The sequence below is a fragment of the Pleurodeles waltl genome, chromosome 1_2, assembly GCF_031143425.1.
Source record: "Pleurodeles waltl isolate 20211129_DDA chromosome 1_2, aPleWal1.hap1.20221129, whole genome shotgun sequence".
NCBI lineage: Eukaryota > Metazoa > Chordata > Amphibia > Caudata > Salamandridae > Pleurodeles > Pleurodeles waltl.
The window spans coordinates 1,171,391,209-1,171,411,106 of NC_090437.1; the positions used below are offsets into that span (position 1 = coordinate 1,171,391,209).

The 19,898-nt window shown below is 39.8% G+C and overlaps 1 protein-coding gene across 7 annotated transcripts in view; it reads left to right on the forward strand.

The window, feature by feature from the left end:
* The window catches only part of SORCS2 (sortilin related VPS10 domain containing receptor 2), a 1,939,515-nt gene that overhangs the window by 1,174,713 nt on the left and 744,904 nt on the right, over positions 1-19,898 (forward strand). The window lies entirely within an intron of this gene.

Below are 19,898 nucleotides of genomic sequence, written 5' to 3' on the forward strand. Positions count from 1 at the left end.
ATGGCCTCTCTTGTTGGAGGTCAGACGGTTCTCAAGTCTTACAACCACTCATTTGCATATTAACCATATCACTAGACGTAGGTTTATTAGTGTACAGCGCCCCAGCCATCGGCCACCGCTCCATTCTCCAACCCTCGCCCAGCTCATTCCATTCGGTAATGGAATCATTTACCAAGAACATCACACATCTCCCTTTGAATATTAACATATGCAAAAGATATCATTGAGCTCTAAGTAACAAACAAAGAGAGCATACAGTTGACGAGGGTAAATTCTATGGATTGGAAAAAGGAGTTAACAAGAAGAATTACAGCTTATCGATTTTCACCACACATGTCTACTGGAAAGTCCTCGTTAGAACTATTCAGAAGAAGAGTACCCAACACAAAATTATGTCCAGGATGGATGGAATGGGTAAAGGAAAGTTTTAATTTGGAGGATATGAGTTGGAGAAGAAAGGAGGAAGATGCAATGATCAAAAAGAAACAAAACTTTGATTTAAGAAAGAAAGTTTGTAAGATTGTAGTGAAAGTGGGTGATGCTGTGAAGATCAAAGCTCCGGTTGGTGGAGTGAATTGGTCAAAGTACACTAGCCCTCTGAAGGTACTTAAATGTTTCAGGAATGCAGTAAAGACTTCTGATGGGAAGATATGGAATTTGAACAGAGCGGTTCCTCTGAAAATGTTGGGGAAGGAACAGAGTAAGGGTAACAAAGGGGATGATATGTCTGTGGAGTCCAATGATAGGCCTACGAAAGAAGTAGTACATGAGGAAAGGAAAAGTATTAGAAGAAAGTACACTCCTGGATATTTCAAAGACTATGGCCCATATTTATACTTTTTTAGCGTCGCATTTGCGCCGCTTTTTGACGCAAAAACGGCGCAAACTTGCAAAATCCTATTGTATTTTGCAAGTTTGCGCCATTTTTGCGTCAAAAAGCGGCGCAAATGTGGCGCAAAAAAAGTATAAATATGGGCCTATGTACTTAAGGGATAGTGTTCATAAGTTGTTCGTGGGTGGGATGAAGTGCAAAAAGTTATTTATTTCCCCATGCATTGGGAATCTATGTATTACATGCTTGTTATTGGGGACAATTTTGATGATTTGTGATTGTGCATTAATTAGCATTCTTTGTTTGTTACTTAGAGCTCAATGTTATATATTGTATATGTTACGTTTTGAAGAGAGATGTGTGATGTTCTTGGTAAATGATTCCATTACCGAATGGAATAATTTGCCATAGCAACGGGGCGAGCTGGGTGAGGGTTGGAGATCGGAGTGGCGGCCGATGGCTGGGGCGCTGTACACTAATAAACCTACGTGAATCTACCCCTTGTGGACGCCTACATTTTACACCTTACCTCCGTCTTTACACCTATTCTAATTTAATTTCATGAAGTTGTCATTCGAATATACATAAGAGAAAAAAGCAAATATGTAGATGAGAGAAGTAAGTGAGAAGATAAAGAAAAGAAAAGAATACAAAAGGACCCAAATGAGGAACTGTGGCTATAAGAAGTAACAAGGTTACGTCAACAGTTTGGCTTCTGTTGGTCAAAAAGAACAACAGAGTCAGGAAAAAGACATGTATTTCCAACAATATTGTAAGGCTTACCATTTAGGGAATTATGAAGCAGTCATCTACTCACTGTACTCCCATGAGTGCAGTCCCCAGGTGAAGTGGCAAATGACGCTCCCAGCGAACATTAAAACCAAATCATCCCTTTACTTTACCATACAGAGCTCTCTGCCCCAGTTCCAGAGTTCCCTTATGATAAACCATAGGCTCGCTGGCAATTGGACTTTGGGCTGACAGTGTCTGTGAACCCTAGTCAATGTACTCCTGCATTCCTATTGGTAGTTTATCTATAAAGAAGTGGTCTTTTGTGGCATAAGTACAGTGTACTGCCAAGAAGTGGGACATCCCCAGTACAGGGAGTCCCTATGCTGCGATGCGTCATCTAATCCCAGGTCTTTATCATCTGTTTCGCCCTGCACCAAGATAGGTACCATTATCAGGGTATACATGATTTATAACTATAACTTTACACCAACTCTTCTGCCAGCTCTGAGGGCAGTCTCCCATGGTTCTAAACTGATGTGAGAACTTGCTTCCTACTTAGGTGTGTGTCTCCTTCCTTCCCCTGCTTCCCATCATTACTCCTCCCTAAAACACCTGATATGCACCTCCCTGCTACAAGAGTAAATTCACCTTTCCTTAACATTTGCATAACAGTCTGCCAATAATGACGATTCAATTTGTCTTTTATAATTGTAAGCAGCAGAACATTCAATTCTCCTTCATCAAACAAAGATAGATCACCCCCTACCTGTCATCTGTACCCACCACAATGTACAATGGTTTCAGGTCTCCATATGGTTAATCCTGGGCTGTGTGTGATAGTCTCTGGTGAACCTACAACAATGTTGCAGTACCATTTCCTTGTCTGCCACAATTGCTGCAGAGCCTGTGTAGTTCCTATTGTGGTGAGACTCAACCCTTTGAATTTCTTAACATGAGACAATCCTGAATGGGCTGCTGCTTGTTGTTTGCCTCCAGCCTGGGCTTCCTGGGTTCCTCTCAATAAACTCAACAAGTGTTGCTTCACTTCCCATATAAATATTAGTCAGAATGGAAGCCCTCATGTATACAATTATGTCTTTGGGCTACAGAAAATGTTTGGCTGGTTTTAAGGTCTTCTGCTTTGCAAATGTTATGGTTGATGGGTCGTAAAATATATGCAACTATTGTGTTATAGGATATAGGTCCCCCTTGGCAAGCTTTGGACGTAATCAGTTACTAAATAATTGAAACATGCACACACACCAGGATGTCTGAAAGAAAACTCTTGCCTTGTACCTTTGCACACTGTCTCCTTCCCCTCTTCAGGGAACCCCTCAAATGTGGATATTGTTCTAGGTCCATCCTCCTTGAAGGAATTATTTGTTGATCTCCAAGCAGAAACATTCTCACTTGGAGGTGTTTGCAGTCATCATGTTGTTCATCCAAGTTTCCTTCTAACATATTCACATGGTCTCCCAACTTGGAAACCCCCCCAATAGATTTGTTTCAGATTTTGCTGCAGGTCTACCTTTACTGCTTCCAACTCTTCCTTTATTTCTTTGAAAGCCTGGGCCAGGAAATTTTTCATGATTCCCTCATCTGTCTTGAATCCCCAATCTGATACCACACTCGGTTTGTCAACTAGGAGCCGGTCAGCAATTTGAGGTTTGTCATAAAATGTGCTTTCGTTTAGCCCCTTATTGTAACATTTATTTAGTGTTTGAATCTTTTTTACTACTAGGAACTGCAGTGTCTGGAAACCCAGAGATTTGAGCATCGGAGTGATGATGTGCTAGAGGGTTGTTGATGTTATAGGTTTGAGCCTGGGGCCTTACAGTCAACCATTACAGGAGACTGTTACACTACCACAGAGGGTAACAGCTAAGACATAATGGGCCTGATTCACAACGGTGAAGTTAAATGCATAGCTTTACTCATGTGTAAATCAATTTCTGCACTTAGGTGTAAATCTACTTTTTTGTGATTCACCATTTCCAACTGTAGATTTACAATGAAGTGTAGACTTGCATATATCCGCCCTCAGTGGAGCCTCCTACAGCAGCATTTATGAGTGTCAAATTACTACTAGTAACTTTTCACACACAGGTAGACATCCCTGTAACCTTTGCAGAGCTCTTTCTAGAGAAAGGTTAGGTAAAACAAGTGAAGGTGTATTATTGTTTAACATATTTAAAATATATAATATAAAATGTCAATGTAAAATATTTTGATATTATTTATTATAAATATGTCACTATTAAAATGACAAGATACAGCACATTAACTCATTAAATTAAATGTCTATTAAATACATTATTTAAGATATATGCATAGAATTTATAAGTATTGAATAATGATTTTTTTTAAATACCTCACACAGCAACATTTTTATTTAATATGAATAACATGTCATTACAAGTGATATGTATAATTAATTAAAATTATTTTAAATTTTTTAACTTTCAAATATTAATTTACATTTAACATAAAAACGAATTATTTAATGATTACATTTTTACAATGTTAAATGTTATATTTAAGGATATAGTTCAATGTTAAAAATGTTCAATATTAAACTTACTATAACAATAATGGTGCTACAGTACCTGTGAGTGGTCATGTGTAGTGCTTGACTTACTTTGACTTACTACAAAGATCGGCTTAAGTGCCTTTACTGTTTTGTGACTTTACGGACTATAGTTACTTTTCAAGTGCATTTTGTGAATAACAGTGGGCTTACTCTTTTGTGGGTGGTTGTTTTGTATTAGCATGTGCTTCTCTAAATTCCCCTTTCTTTTCCCTAAGCCCCTCCCTTTTTGTAGTAAGAACTCTCCATTTCCCAGCCACTTCCCTTTGTCCCTTCTACATTTATTACTAAATGTAGTCTTATGAGTGTGGATCTCTGCATAGAAATATAGCAGATACAGAGGCACAGGGCTCTACCCATTGGTTTGTGAACAGCTTTATTGTTCTTAGTACATTAGTAGTACTACTGTATTAGTACTACTACACATACTAAAAATGCAGTTTGTAAATAGTCCCCATTGTTTGTAAGGAGGCTTGCTTCTCAGGGTATCCCACAGTTCTCTCTGCCTCTAAAGCTGCAGTGTGAGATCACAGAGAGCTTTTCACCTCTGCCTTACCACCTTTTGCCGTCTCTCACCCTGCTGGAGAGCGTTGACAGCAAAAAGCAGCGCTACCAAATTGCTGTAAAGTAGAGAACATGCCGATGCTCAGGGATTAGATGTCTGGTGACACTCTCAAACAGAAAGGACGTTTACAGAAAGTGAATAAGGAGTCTTACTTATAGCAGAGGTCCAAAGCACAGGAGGTTCAAAAGCAAAAAGATTGGGGTTTTATGAGTTTGACCCACTGCTTCAAATTACCCATATCAATTATTATTTTACTATAGAAGATGTTCAGTTTAGTAAATGCCATGGATTTCTAAAGAACAACTGAAAAGTGAGGCGAACAGCATTTGTTAGACATCCACCAGTCAGGATGATAGTGGAAAGCTGGCATAGGGCCCCGGAGTGGCCAGGAATGGTATTCCTTTGTAAGGCAGTTTGAAATAAGCGTAATTTGCTTTTCCAAAATTACTCAAGATTGCAGGAAAATTATGTGAAATTGCACTTCGCATGCGAAATGCAAGTATGTCATTAAGGGCCATATGTACGAACTCATTTTCCCATTGACACAGAATGGGAAAAACCCTTTGCTACATCTGGCCCTTAGTGCTTTACTTGAGCTCAAAATGTATCCTTGCGGCAATCTCATTGACATAAGGACTCATTTTGCTGTAAAAAAAATATAGCAAAAAACACAAGTGGTGCAAGCAACCGACCCTCTCATTTTGGCCTATTGTGTTATTCATATGCATTTGCTGTTAAAAGGTTTGATGAACAGTGCTGATTATGCAATGCGGCGTAATGGCGTAATTTCAAGAAATTCATAGTACAAGTATAATATGAAATTCCTGAAATGACACAAAATATGCCAGCACAATGTAAATTTCATCCAGGCTTAATCCTTAAGGCAGGTCATTCCGGGGCATTCCAATTTGCCTTATTAATCTAGGCCTGAAATTACTGCGTACACAAACTTTAAAGGACAGGGAAACTTAACAGAGACCCAAGTGTGGTTATGCAGAGGCAAAGGGAACCATAACTGAGACTCAAGTGTGTGTATGCAGGGCTGTGAGCAACTATTTTAAATGTTCTCCCCTGCTCTACTCTCACCTGCTCTACCCTCTCCTGTCTGACTCCCCATGCTCCATTGGCCTAACAAAGCCCCTGTACCCATTTAGCATCTGCTCTAAGGCAGTTTTACCTAAATGCGGATTTGGGCGTTGTTACATGCCGGGGGGGCGGCGGAACACAGGGATTTAGAACTAGCAATCTTATGTCTGCATCTTATTCCTCATTCTAGGGACTTAACACCCTTAATTGAGGTACAGGGCGTCTGTTTGAGTTTACATATTCTACCCCATGCTATCACCATACCTCAGTAGCTGGGGCTGAGGAATAAGGCTAAACTTCAGATGATATTTTGGGGTTAAGGAATTCCACTACACAACAACACAGGCAAAAGTACTGAAAGTTATAGTGTGCTATGTTATAGAATATTTATAGAGTGCAACATTTACTGAGTGGAGGGAATTGGGTTAATAGTTGAGAGGGATGGAAGACCTACTCACATAACAAACACAGTCCTTGTCAGGGTGAGCCAAAAAAGTCAGTGCTTACCCTCTGGTAGCTTGGCCCAAAAGCGGTTAAGCATAACTTAGAGGTAAATAATAATAAAATGTAAAGACAACACAATAAAAATCCCAAACAAATTCAGAGCAACAGAGTTAATTTTAATAAATGAAATGACACCAAAATAACAAAAATCGGTTAAACTGAAGCAATGAATTTTAACATTTTCTGGTGAAAATAGCACCAAAAAGCACAAAGTGCTGGTAGTGGTTATCTGGTTGCACTGGACAGGGTCAATTTCATGAAATTACGCCAACTGCGATGGAGTACAAGTCAAATACAGGCACCAGATTCATCCTGATGAACATTTTATTTCTCTGAGTTCAAGTCCACTCAGTGAGTTGCAGTGCACCTTCTCATTGGCTGTCGATGCACGGAGACCGATATTAGAGCTAGATGCAGGACTAGCATCGTGGATGGCCACTGTTTCGTGTAAAGAGTCTGTCGTCTCTGGAGCTTCACGTTGGTGGTCACTGCAGGTTGTTGCCATTGGCACAGGATCACAGAGCTGACTCAAAGAGTCAGTTGTTGCTAGAAATTCACATAGAGGGGTATCACAGATGTTCATGAGGTGATGCAAGGAGTCCATTCACAGTTGCGAAGAGCACAGCAAATTTTGGGAACTTCACCTGAAGTTCAGGACAAGTGATCCTAAAGCAGAAGGAGTACGCTCTGATGCCAGCCAAGGGTCTAGGCTCTGGAGCGGCACCTCCTGGGATCAGGACTCACTTCAGCAAAGGCCAGCCAGGGCACTCAGGCTGGTCCAGGTGGGTCCAGTAGGTGCTGGTAAGCTGGGCAGTTGCAGGTAGACCTCTGGGAGCTTGTTGTGTCCTTGTAGCTCAAACAGGAGGTCAGCTAACTGACCCTTGGAGTCACTTCTGGAGGGGCCTCGGTTCAAGTTAATAGGTCTAGTGTTCTTTTTCAGGCAGCAGGGAAGTCCTTCTTCTTAATATTCCACAGGTCCATGAGTGTTCTGATGAACGATTCTGAAGGTATCACTTTTATCCCCAGTGCCATCCTGTGGACAGGGGATGCCCCCTTTGTTTAACCTTCCCCCTTTCTTGGGTTTGGCTCCAAACTGTCTAGGTTAAAAAAGGCATGCAAACTGCCTTTCCTTTGTTATCTTGAAGAGTTTGGAGGCAAGCCTAGGTGTGAGCTGCATTTGTCAGCAGTAGGGCATTCAGCCTTTAGAAACCAGGAAGCGCAGGGCATAGCCCTGAGGCTACTCTTTGAAGCTCAGGAAGGGTGAGTACAACCCCTCCAGACATCCTGCTCAAGAGAGAAACTGCCTTGCACCACACCCAAGCCCATTTTATCCCCATGTTTGGAAGGAATACACAAAACACCACAGGAGAGTTATTTAAAATCATATGACCCTGGCCACTGGCATAAAGGCACATTTATTTAAGGCAGAAAAATGGCAACTTTCTAAAAGTGGCATTTTCAGAATAGTAACTTAAAATCTGACTTTACCATTAAAGAAGATTTTACAATACAAGTGAATCATTTCCAAACGGAAGTTATCATGTATTAAGTGTAATAAAGTAACCCACTGTTAGTCTATGGGAACGATAACCTTACAACAGTGAAGAATGACTTTAGGAGTTTTTTACTGTCAGGTCATGCAAAACTTAAGTGCACATGTCCTACTTTTTAGATACCAAGCACCCTGCCCTATGAGCCTGTAGGCCTACTTTATAAGTAACTTAGAGTTTGAAATGGCAGTTTAAAACTGCACTACAGGTTCAGACATTTTTTCCAGCACTCCTTTAGTTGGTGGCACAATGGGTGCGGCCGCCCACTAGTAGCATTTTCTTTACAGACACTGGGTACATGAAATACCATTTACTAGGGGCTTATATGTAAATTAAATGTGCCAGTTGTGTGCATGCCAGTTTTACCATGTTTAAGGGAGAGAGCACAAGCTCTTTACCTCTGGGTAGTGGGAGTAAAGTGCACAAAGTCCCAATGCCAACAAAAATTAGTTCAGCAAAACAGGGGAGTGAAGGTAAAAAATCTGGGAAAATATCACACCAAGGATGTTAGGTCTAACACTGATTCTTGGTTCTGGAGATAACACGAAGGCTGAAATCCTGACAGATGAGAGTAAGATGCAAAGAAAGCTTTAGAAAATACCTACAAACACAGAAAAACAAACAGAATCCTGATAATTGTAGATCAAAAAACTAGGTTTTAGGCCTTTGTGGAATCTCAGATTAGATTTCAATACACATGGACAGATGCAGGGAGTTTCAATTCCTGGCTTCTGCCATGGAGGAAGCTATATTACCATAATTAACTGACATGGTTTTGAGTACTTCTAGTAGAAATGTGACAAGTGAGCACCACTGTAGCAATTTAACTTTGTTTTTTGTAAATCGGTAGATGGTTGATAGAATGATGCCTACACAATAGTTGTGAACAAGACTCTATTTTGCACCTGTAACTATTACAAAGATCTGAGCTGTGGACTAATTTGTGCCCATGTGGACAGCCAAATCAGAATAGGGGTGGTATCATTCTGAATTTAGCAAGCAATTTCCAAAGAGCTGCAAGGTAAATGGTCTTGCCATAATCCACTATAGATTTCATCAAGGCATTAAGGATAGGAACATGATATGCCCAATACACAAAGATGTTAGTATGAGTAGTTGCTATAATTAGTATTGCTGGCAATCTTGTATTCTAAGAGTAAGCCTGAAGTAAATAACAGCACAGTCTTTGTGAATCAAACCAGATACTGGGTTTGAATATATTGCAACGTTTGGTCAGGATCTTTATTTTAAGTGATACCGATTACACAGACAGTTTTAAAAAGGTCTTGTAGAGCACCTATTTCCACTGACCATCTATGTGCAGACCATAAGGTAGACAACCTCTTTTTAGTGATAAAAAACTTGAGCTAAGATTTAATAGGCTTGTGGACTTCAACTAAAGGGTGAAAGACAGTCTGTAAGGGCTGGTTGCTTGCCTGACTTGGTGAACTGACCAGGTTATAACAGACTAAAACTCAGCCTTATATTATCAGTGTACAAGCAGAATTGGATACAAGATGGAGACATTATGCTAGGAGTTCCATGAAGAAAGAGGCATAGGACGCAGCCTTGGTCTAGAGCAAAATGGAGTTTGTGGAACGGAAATTAACCTCCCTTCCAAAAATATTTAGACCAATGCTAGTACTTTGCCTGCAAAGTCTACTTCTTCAGTCTAGATTTCAGTTTGATGGTCCATGGTGTTAAAAGCAGCTGCTACATCTAATAAAATCAAAGTCCGACACCATCACCATCCACTAGGCATCTGAGAAAGTTTAATTAAAAACTAAAGTACAACATGATCCATGCAAGTATAGAACCTACCTAAAAACCAGTCTTTACGATAATTTGCCTTCGAATGACAGAGAGGTAATGCGGGGAGCAGCTTGGACTGCTGCTCAGACACAGTCCTGGGGTACGTGCAGTTTCTCCAGCCCGCCTGTTCAACACAGCCAGGCTTGGGAAACCTAAGTGTGCATGTGTGTTTGGTCGGCCTGAGACACCTGGCCAAACACATTTGCGCACTTAGGTGCACTCTCTCTTACTCCTCCCTCCCATGACCCAGCCCCTCCCCTCGCTTCACTGCTGGCTGAGCCAGCAGATAAAAAATAAAACAATATTAGGCTATTGTTTTATTTTCCATCTCCTGGCTCTTGGCCAGGGGGGCAATGCTCCGATCTGCCCCTGGTCAGTAGTTGACTCAGAAGGTGACATTTTAATGGAGTTTGCAGTGGTAATGTAAGCAGGGGTGCAGTAGGTGCCGCAGCACCATCAGATAAATTGTGGCCCTCTTGCAGTAGAATGGGCAATAGACTAACCATTTACTAAGTGTTTTTTGTAGCAAGTGACATACTTTTAAAAGGCAGTCACAGGTGACATTTAATTAAGCCAGGCTACAACTGTTTGCAAGAAACAACTGTAAAATTTGATTGCCATCCGGGTTTGTGTATACAAATGTCAGCATTCAAGATTTATGTATTTTGTTCATTCATTCAAGACCTGGCAAAACTTAAATCGACGCACACAGTGGTGAAAAACACTTACTAGCTTCCTTGTCCCGGGCGGCTCCTCCGTTAAGGAGGAGGAGCGCCCCCTTCTCCCCCCCAACAGCAGAGGCAATACTTGAAAAATGAAATGATAATAAAGCCAGTTTATTATCATTTTATTTTTCTTCACTGACCGAGTCTTGGGTGTGGGTTTATCATCGAGATGATAGCCATGGAGGAGGAGTGGTGGCTCTGCTGTCAATGTGCATGTGGATTTGGCCAGCCATCTCAGGATGGCCAAACCAACATGCGCACTCAACTGTCTCCAACCCAAGCTGTGTTTCCGGGTTGGTGACAGCAGGCACAGGCTCCCACTCCCCGTGGGAGCGCAAATCGTGGGTGCTCAGGGCAATCCAAGTGCTTCTCTCATGCTGCCAGCAGCATGACAGCAGCATCTGGATTGGCCACAGGAGAGTCTGGAAGCCTGTGCTGCAGTGGAGTCAGAGGAGCAGAAGAGCGGTGATGCGTGAGGAGGCAGGTAAGTTTTTTGTTTTTTTGATATTATTATTGTCGCCCAACCCCCTGCGCCTTCACCTCCTAAAAACCCCACCACTTTTCCCTAACTTTGGCCGCTACTGTCCTTGTCACTGTTTTGAAATATTTTAAATATGTTATCACTAATAGAAGATTGAAACAGTGCCACTCAAAGCACAAGTGAGAGCCCTATTCAAAGCAATGCCCAAGGAGACCCAAGACACATTAAATAAAGACTAACACTTAGGTAATTTATTAATACTCATCTGTAAATATCTCCTGATTAAAATGCAATTGATGCAACTGCAGAACCACAATGCAATGTTTTCTGTGACATGTGTAGATCCAGTGCATTACTGGCATACATTGCACATTATCTTTGCATACGTGTATTTTTAACAATTTCATCTTAAGGCATCAGCTTTATTCTCAGTGCACATCCTGTCATGCAGTATTTATGAATTTTAGGAATTTGAGACTGCGTGTTTTGCATTCCAGGGGAAAGTAGAGTGCTTTATTGTGAACATTTTTATTGCTGCAGGAACATATCAAGTACGAGATGCTGTTCAAAGAATAGTGTGATTTGTACAAATAACTAGGCACAACTGGACCACATGAAACACACAAAAGGTTATGCAAGGAATGCTTTAAATTTGTCCATCCACTGGCAATCGCTCGGGTAGTATTCCACCTATTTTTCTTTTGCTCACCTGCCACCTCATTTTGAATCCAGCCATGAGCAAATCTGCCCTTACCAAACTCCTCCTTAATAGCTGTACCACATACCCACGTGCCATTTTAGCTCTATATCTAGGAAAATATGCATCAACCACTAGAACCCATGGTTTGATAAATGTTTTTGGGGAAACCCGGCACGTTTGAGAGGGAAGTGGTATGGCTCATTTGCTCCTCTCACTAGGAACTTCTCAAAATCCCTTTTTTTAGTATGCTGGCAGCACCCCCACTCTGAAAAGTGTTGCAGTACCAATGAATGTTTGCAAAACCTCAGCTTCAGTGATGGAGACAACTTGCTTCACCTCATCTCTGCAAAGCATCCATACTAGCCATTTCTTGAGAACAAGTATGAGGGATTTATAAAAAGCTAAGGTATCAGTTCTTTTCATAGCTGGTATGAAGGTTTGACTAAGGACTGTGTAGCTTGTGGCAACTGTAATTCATCTGTCCTATAAAGCTCTGTTTTTATCTCTGAGAAAAACCCTTTTTTGTTGATATAACACAAGCTTAGTAAGACACTGCAAGTTAGTTGTATTGCACATTTAATTCCATAGAGTAAGCTAAAAGGTTCACCAGTCAGTTGCTATTTACTGAATTAGTTGCCCACATAGTATTAATATACCCTTATAGCCTGCTGCCGAGGGCTATACTGGTTTTAAAGGCCCTGAACCCGAGATGACATATAATACTGACACTGACTGTCATATGTCTCATATTGTGCCTTTTCATACTATCTATTTAGTCAACCCTGTCGCAAAATGTGTGCCTTCATTACTGCATAAATCCAATAACTTTGTTATTGACCATAGATCTCCAGCTAAAAGTAGTTTCTGCACAGTGGTAAACTTGATATAATTTTCCAGAGGAGGAAAGCAACATCTTATTCTAGTGCTGGGATTTGGGCAAAATCCATTGCCTGAACTGAACAGGATGTTCTTCAGCAGAAGGCTCTCTTTTGTTCCAGTAGATAAATCAATAAATCCATAAATCAAGAATAGCAAAATATGCTTGATTCATTCTAACTCTATCTCTTTTTAAGCATTGCCGGAGGCTATTTACTTTCTTCAGGAAAGAAAGGCAGCCTGTATTATTATATAACATTCTTGTTAATTACTACCTGTCATTTGCATAGCTTGCTTATACCAATAATGTGTTCTAAGCTCTTCCCTTGAACCTCTTTCAACTCTTAATGGAGACAAAGAAAATCACGTTTTAATCCTCAGAATTATTTCATACTTATGAATGGAGTTTAGCTGTTTTTAGTTATGGCTATTGACAGCTTTAGATGTGTTACAACTTATGCTATTAATTCTTTAAAAACATATCATAAGAAGAAGTTGAAGTAACACGGCACGACCTCCGGTAAATTGAGAAAAGTTTCTTTTTATTTGGAGTACAATCCTACACGTCCAGCAGGGCGGCTTACAGGACAGCAACTGCCGGCTCACCAGCATTCTCTAAACACCCTTCCAGATTCCATTCCACTGTTGCCATGCACGAGGCATGAACAAGGATAACTCGTGTCACGTGCCATGTACAATAGAAGTTCATAAAGGATGTGCACTTTAGGTCAGCCCCTTCGGCCATGTACTTTCACCTGCTTTTCATGTTCTGCCATTTCTTTGATGGGCTGTCAAGTAGCCCATTGCATTTTGAAGATGTTTGAATTTTTCATTAGTGTTTCCTTTCGGTTTTGATGATGGTATCAAGTGTCCTTTTGTTACAAATGAAACATGACTTTTAGCCTCTAATTGTGAACCTGAGTTACTTTGCTGACATGACAACGTTGTAATTTCTAATTTATAGCTTAATTGTTTAGGTAGTGCTTGCTGTTTAGATGCCTAAATATTGTGACTGTGCTGGCCACTAATTGAAATTACATGTTCATTTGTTCTCCTGGCTTGCTGGGTACAAACTAAAATCGTTCATGCACATAGGCTTTTATAAAAGTACAAAAGAAAATACTGTCTTTAAAAGTATCAACCATGCAGCATTTGTATATCACTTTTAAGTTCTCCACTAACAAAGTAAACTTCATCTTCCAACTCCTTATTTCAACACTCTTGAGAAAGAGCGTACTTCTGCTCTTACAGTCCGATCAGCAAAGGAGCCATACTCCTGACTTCTATAATGTTCTATCCCAAGATGGTACTTCATTATGGAGCTTTCTACCTAGGGCATCTGTTGACAATACCTGTAAAGTAATCCAACTAAACGGTTCGCCCAAAAAGTGTATATACTTCACAGTCATTTTTCATGTCAGGATGATTTTCCATCTTTATCAACAACTCTGATAATTTTAGTTTATGGCTGAAGGGCACTACGTTTTGCAAGCATGCAAGCTATTTTTAAGAAAATCTGTGGAGGAGTCCAGTACAAGAATCCTGGGTGGCAACCAAATCTGTAAAATCGTTAGCAGCGCCATAAAGCAAAGTAATTTGTATATCTTCTGAATGCCAATATTGTGATATGGCCTGTGTTTGACATAAGTGTTTTGTCTTCAAGGTATGTTGACCATCATGGAGAGTTACTCTGTAATGTTAGACTCATGCAGGATGTTACACCTGCCCCAATTTATGTTCTTCATCCTGGGGAAGTAGTTATAAGATAGAGCAAATGGAACGCTTTTCAGAACTACATCTGTGTCTGGTATGAATTTGAAACATGAGAAGAAACTATCACTGCTGAGACAATATCTTGGGGCTGATGAGCAGGAGATATTGGAAAATTTGCTGCCTGAGATCTAACCTGATATTGTATAGGGACTAAGGGCGAGATGTAGCAAGCAGTTTTGCCCATTCCGTGTCTATGGGAAAATGCGTTCGTACATATGGCCCTAAATGTGTATGACCTTAGTATAAAACAAATAACTTGCATTGTATACTTTTAGAGAGCAATATTCTTGAGAGGTATTATTCTGGTAAGAAACCTCTACGTGAAGGCAAGTCAGTGAGGGTTTACATAACTGAGAATGTTGGAAGCAGCTTGCAAGTTTAGACACATAAGAAACCACTTTCTTTAATACTCCAATATTGAGAGAGTGTGAGAGGAATTATGTCTGAGAGATGAGCTACCACTTTTATAAGTCATCTTATTTGAGAAAAGAGTAGGACATATGGTGACGTACATAGAGGAGCTGACAAAACACTTTAAAAGAGAAAGAGATATTGGTGTGCTGTCCTCTAAGTCTAAGACTGAAATTGTGGAGGAGAAAGGGATGTAATTCAAGGGTCAGTGCTTCAGGGCACAAAAGTTGTATAGCAAGCAGTAAGGATTGCTCTATAACGAAGGAACTGCGCAATAACTGCAGTAAAAATGGACACTTCTTTAAATGTTATATGTGGTCCTACAACTGTGAAGCAAATATTTTGTGAATCTTTGCGTTTTAGGAGTGTGTGGATGGGTTTATGTTCATAATAATGTTTGACTTGTGTTCTCATCTAACACTTATTTCAGATAACGTTTATGATAATCACTACAGAGACCGAGTAAGCCTGTGCAAATATTAATATAAAACCAAGGGGCTATGGTGGGCATCCGATCAATATGAATGTATACTTTTTTGCTTCCTTGGAGTTTGGAAAGTTCATGTCTCTGTTAAGGCTTGCAACGTTATTGGATGGACAAACCAAACAAATTGAGAGTATACCTGGATCTCAATGCCCAAACACGTGTGCCACTTCATTTGGTGGAAGATGTGCAATCAGAATTCGAAAAATGCTTTCTGAAACTGTTTAATAAAGAATTGGATTGTCTCAAAACATATATACAGAAATTTTATTAAATGAAAATAGAACTTAGTTTTGCTCAAGAGAGCTGGAGGTGTTTCTTACTGGTTGTAGAGTGGAACAAATAAATAACTACATTTAGCATCTTGAAACTCATGAGGTGGTGGAGCAGCTGAAGAAGGCCATAAAGTAGGGTACACAGTTGGAAAAGGGGAATGGTCCTGATTGTAAAGAGGAATTAAGCACACATCACATAGTTTACAGGACCTCTGCCTGTATGTAAACCGTGAGGTCACCGTTTGAATTACTAAGGAAGGAGACTTCTTATCAAACTGTCCGTGCGGTGAACTGTATTCAGGAAAAGGGCGGATGGCATACCGGTTAATGGTGAATGGAGGAAAAAAGGGCTGGAGAGTGAACAGGGAAGGAATGAATAGGATGTCAAAACATGCAACAGAAGGGGTTTGGGAACCCAAACTGGGTTTTAAAAAACTCCAGTGGAGAGTGATAGGTGGTTGAAACTTATTAGGCCTATGAAGGTTGTGAAAATGTCACAAATCCTGTGAACATTGATGACGGAAGAATCTGGAATTTGAACAGTGTGTTAGTACAGCAATATCTGTTGATACTGTAGTGAGTATTCAGGGTGATGTAGACAAAGGCCAACAGGTCCATGAGGTGGAACGGCTGGGAAAAGATTAACAAGGAGACTGACTTACCACCAGGATTATGTAGAAGGTTCTCCTTTACCGCTGTAGTTGCCAAGAGTAGTACTCAACAAGTTTCCATGATATATATCCTCTCATGTTTGTTGCCTTAGCATATCGTTATTTTTTCTCCACCTCCTTATAAGAATTTTTTGTTTGTGCTAGGCCAATCTTCCTATTTTAGGTATGCTTTGCACTGCTGTGTTTTTTTGTGAAAGGAAAGAAGCCTGTGGTGTTTTCATGATCTCTCCTCATGCTTCATTTCATAATTCTGTGTGATGGGGAGATAAAATCTAAAGGTGGCAATTGCTTTATTAACCTAAGGCATACTTCACAAATCTTTGATACAGTACTTTAAGGTAATAATGTGGAATTCTGGGGTATTCGGCATTTTGAATTACCATTACTCCTGGTTTCGCTAATTCTGGGCGTGGGTATGTGATGCTGTGTTCCCATCCAATTTGGAATGAGGGTCCTAAATTACTTAGATGAGTTATATATCTTTACTTAGATGAGTTATATATATTTGTTTCGAGCAACTAAAGTGCCTTGTTGATGTTCTCATAATTTTACTATTAATTGCATGGCCAAGCTGTAAAGAATTTCGGGCCAGATGTAGCAAAGGGTTTTTCCCATTCTGTGTCAATGGGAAAATGTGTTCGTACATGTGGCCCTTCCTTCTTTAATTCTATTAACAAGCAAAAAATAATTCCCTGGTTGTTTTTCGGACTCTCCTGACCCAAAAAATGCCCATTCTTCACCAAATACGTGCTTGCTTTTTAGGGAGTAATTTGAGCTGCTCAGTGCCGTCGCTAGAATGTTTGCTTTCTGAAAATCTAAACTGCACACATCTCGAGGGATTCCTTTGTCCGCCTCAAAGGATGACATTCGTGATCTTATCACAGTAAATGAATCATTGTGCCTTTCAGTACAACATATAATAGAAAGGCTCTAACAAGCAGACCTTTGTGTGTGTGTGTTGTACAAGGAAAAGTAATCAATTGAAAGAGGATAAGGAGCCGCATGTTTGTGTTGTGTAGATCGTTTTTCAATATGTGGGGCAGAGACACATAGTTCACGTCCTAATTCTAAAATGTTAAAATGTCAGCAATCAATTGATAAGGAAAAGAACAAAACAATATTGAGAACACTGTTGTGCATAGTTAGTGTGCCTAGTTCTGAATCCCATAGACTTAAATGCACCATGGGAGCTGCATTTATAAAACAAGCATCTGCAGTAAAAGCCGAGCTGTTGTTTTTGGGAGTAAGTGGGTTATTGCTTGGGGTGGGTGGTAGTCCATCACAAGTAATAATGTCACTCTTTTTGTTCGGTCCAGTAAAGGATTCAGTATTTTTAAACTGAGCTCAAGTCCTGGTTGCTATGCCACAGACCAGAAAGGCTTAACGCAAGAAAATGTGTAAAGCATTAAGAATCATCACATGACATAATAAAAATTCCATTCCAATTCATAAAATTAGAAAATACTTTAACTAACAAAATCACACAAAAATGACACAAATCCAAATGGGGAACTGCAGATATTATTTTTTTTAAGTTTAAACTTAAAAATAGCGCAAAAAAGCATTACACTCCAACCATGGTCATCTGTTTGGACTTGACTGGCACCTAATAGCAATTTAAAGCCAACTCGGTTGGGTGCAACTCAGATACAGAACCCAGGTTTGTCATATTTGTCAGGCATTTTCCTCCTCAAACCAAAAATAGAATACATTTTAATAAACAGAATGACATTGAAACACTAAATGACAAAAATCCAATAAGTAGAACTGGAGTTATGAATTTTTAAGAATTCAAAATAGTGACAAAAAGCATTAAATGCCAACTAAAGGTCATCTGGTTGCGCTATAACGAGACAAGGGTAATGTTTAAGGCCCACCACGATGGACCATGGGTCAGATACAGGTTCATCCCAGTACTAAGTTTTACCTTCGGGCTTAAGGCTTGGTTTATAATTTGGTGGGCGTCCACTCTTTACCAGCGTTACAGAGTAAATTACTCTGTTACTCTGACGTAAGTGCCACCAGACAAAATTAGAAATGTTTGCTGGCCAAGTGGACATTTTTAGCATTGGCAGGGATTGCCATTACGTTGGCTCTTGTCCATGCATTGTAAATTCGCCTTATGGCAAGCTTAGAAAGTTTTTTTTCTTATTTTGGATAGAGATCAAATTATATTAATACATTAGTGGCATAGAAGTTAACATATGGTGACAGATTATTCTTAGTTTAAAGGCCCAATGAAGAAATTAACATTGAAATGTAAAATCTGCTCCTTTGAATTATGGTGGACCATGTGGCAGCCATTCGTATTACACAAAAATGAGAGGGCCAGGGAGATTATGAGGTCCAGTGTACAGTCTCCCTAAATACTAAGTCATACAAAAAGAGTACACTGTTCCTAAAGAAAGACACACAGGTTCAAGAAGAGGCACTTCTTTTGTCAGAAGGAAGGGCCCTCACACACCCAAAGGATGTCATGCTTCATCATAGGGCAGCTCCTCGTTAGGCCGGCACTTCAATGCCTAACAGGCCCCACAAGGGGGCAGTTTACCGGAGATCTTTTAAAAATTGAAGGTGTATGCCGTGAAAAAAAGTAGAACTACATTGAAGTCTACCCTCAAGAGAAAAGCTGGAGAAAAAGAAAACTTAAAATTGGCTCTGAAGTCTCCAAACAACTGATTTAATTGGTGTAGAGACTCTAGGTCAATATTAAAAACAAGGGGAAGTGGGAACGGAATAAAGTTCCACCACTCTGCAACCAATAACAGCATACACAGGGAAAATATCCTCAGGGATGGCACACGGTCAACATGTTTTGCGCCCTGGGTGTCTCTACGGATCAAGTGGCGCTTTGTCAGGACCAGAAATTGTAACACCTAGGCTTTGAATACACCCCTAAAAAATATTCAGGGAAACAATCAAGGAAGAACTACTTACATGCAAAGCTATCCTATTCTATAGTCTATGTAGGGGAACCCTCCCATATTGAGGATGAGGCTTCTTGGGACACAACAGCCCTTATGGACTAGCATGGTATTCACTCTCACCGTCCCTCGCTGTAGACCTACCCCGCGGCTGTGCGGCCGTGCTCCCGGAAGTACGTATTAGACATTACTTTTAACATGGAAATATTGTACATTTATATTAAATGAAGTATTCATGTGAATTCATGTTAAGAGTGTTTTTATTAAGATGAATACAAGAATGAAAATATTAAATAAATATGAATTCATCGTACTAATATCGATTGAATGAATTCTATTAACGCAAGTTACATGGGTGCTGAAAAACAACCCACATTTTAAATTGTTGTAACGTCATAAATAATGTTTTCAATTAAATCATTTGCTTTGCATATTTGATTATAATATTAAGGTGCGCAATCAGATTTAAATGTGTTAATGTGCATTTAGGCTGTCTTAACTGGACTAGACCTGAGAGATTCTTTTTGTAGCAGTAGTGGAAAATCACTTATTTATTCTATTTCCTTTGACCTAAATTCTTTTCCTAGGTTGCTGATGTGATTTTGAATGTCGTATTGCATTGAAGGTCAAGAACATGTTTGCTATTAACAGTGTAACATTATTTCTTCTAGCTGTCTAACCCAACAGGAAATTTATGATTCTCATGAGAAATGTTAAGTTTAAATTGTGTGTTCTGAGAGAGAATTTTTAAGTAACGAATAACATGAAAATGTAATATTTTAGCGGATCTGTATGAAATCATTGAAAAGACAACGCATTTTTGCTGAGAGAATCCGAAATAGTTGCAGACTTGGTGGTGTCATCAATGATCATTGCACACTAAATACGATGCCTGAAGTGAGCCCACCTG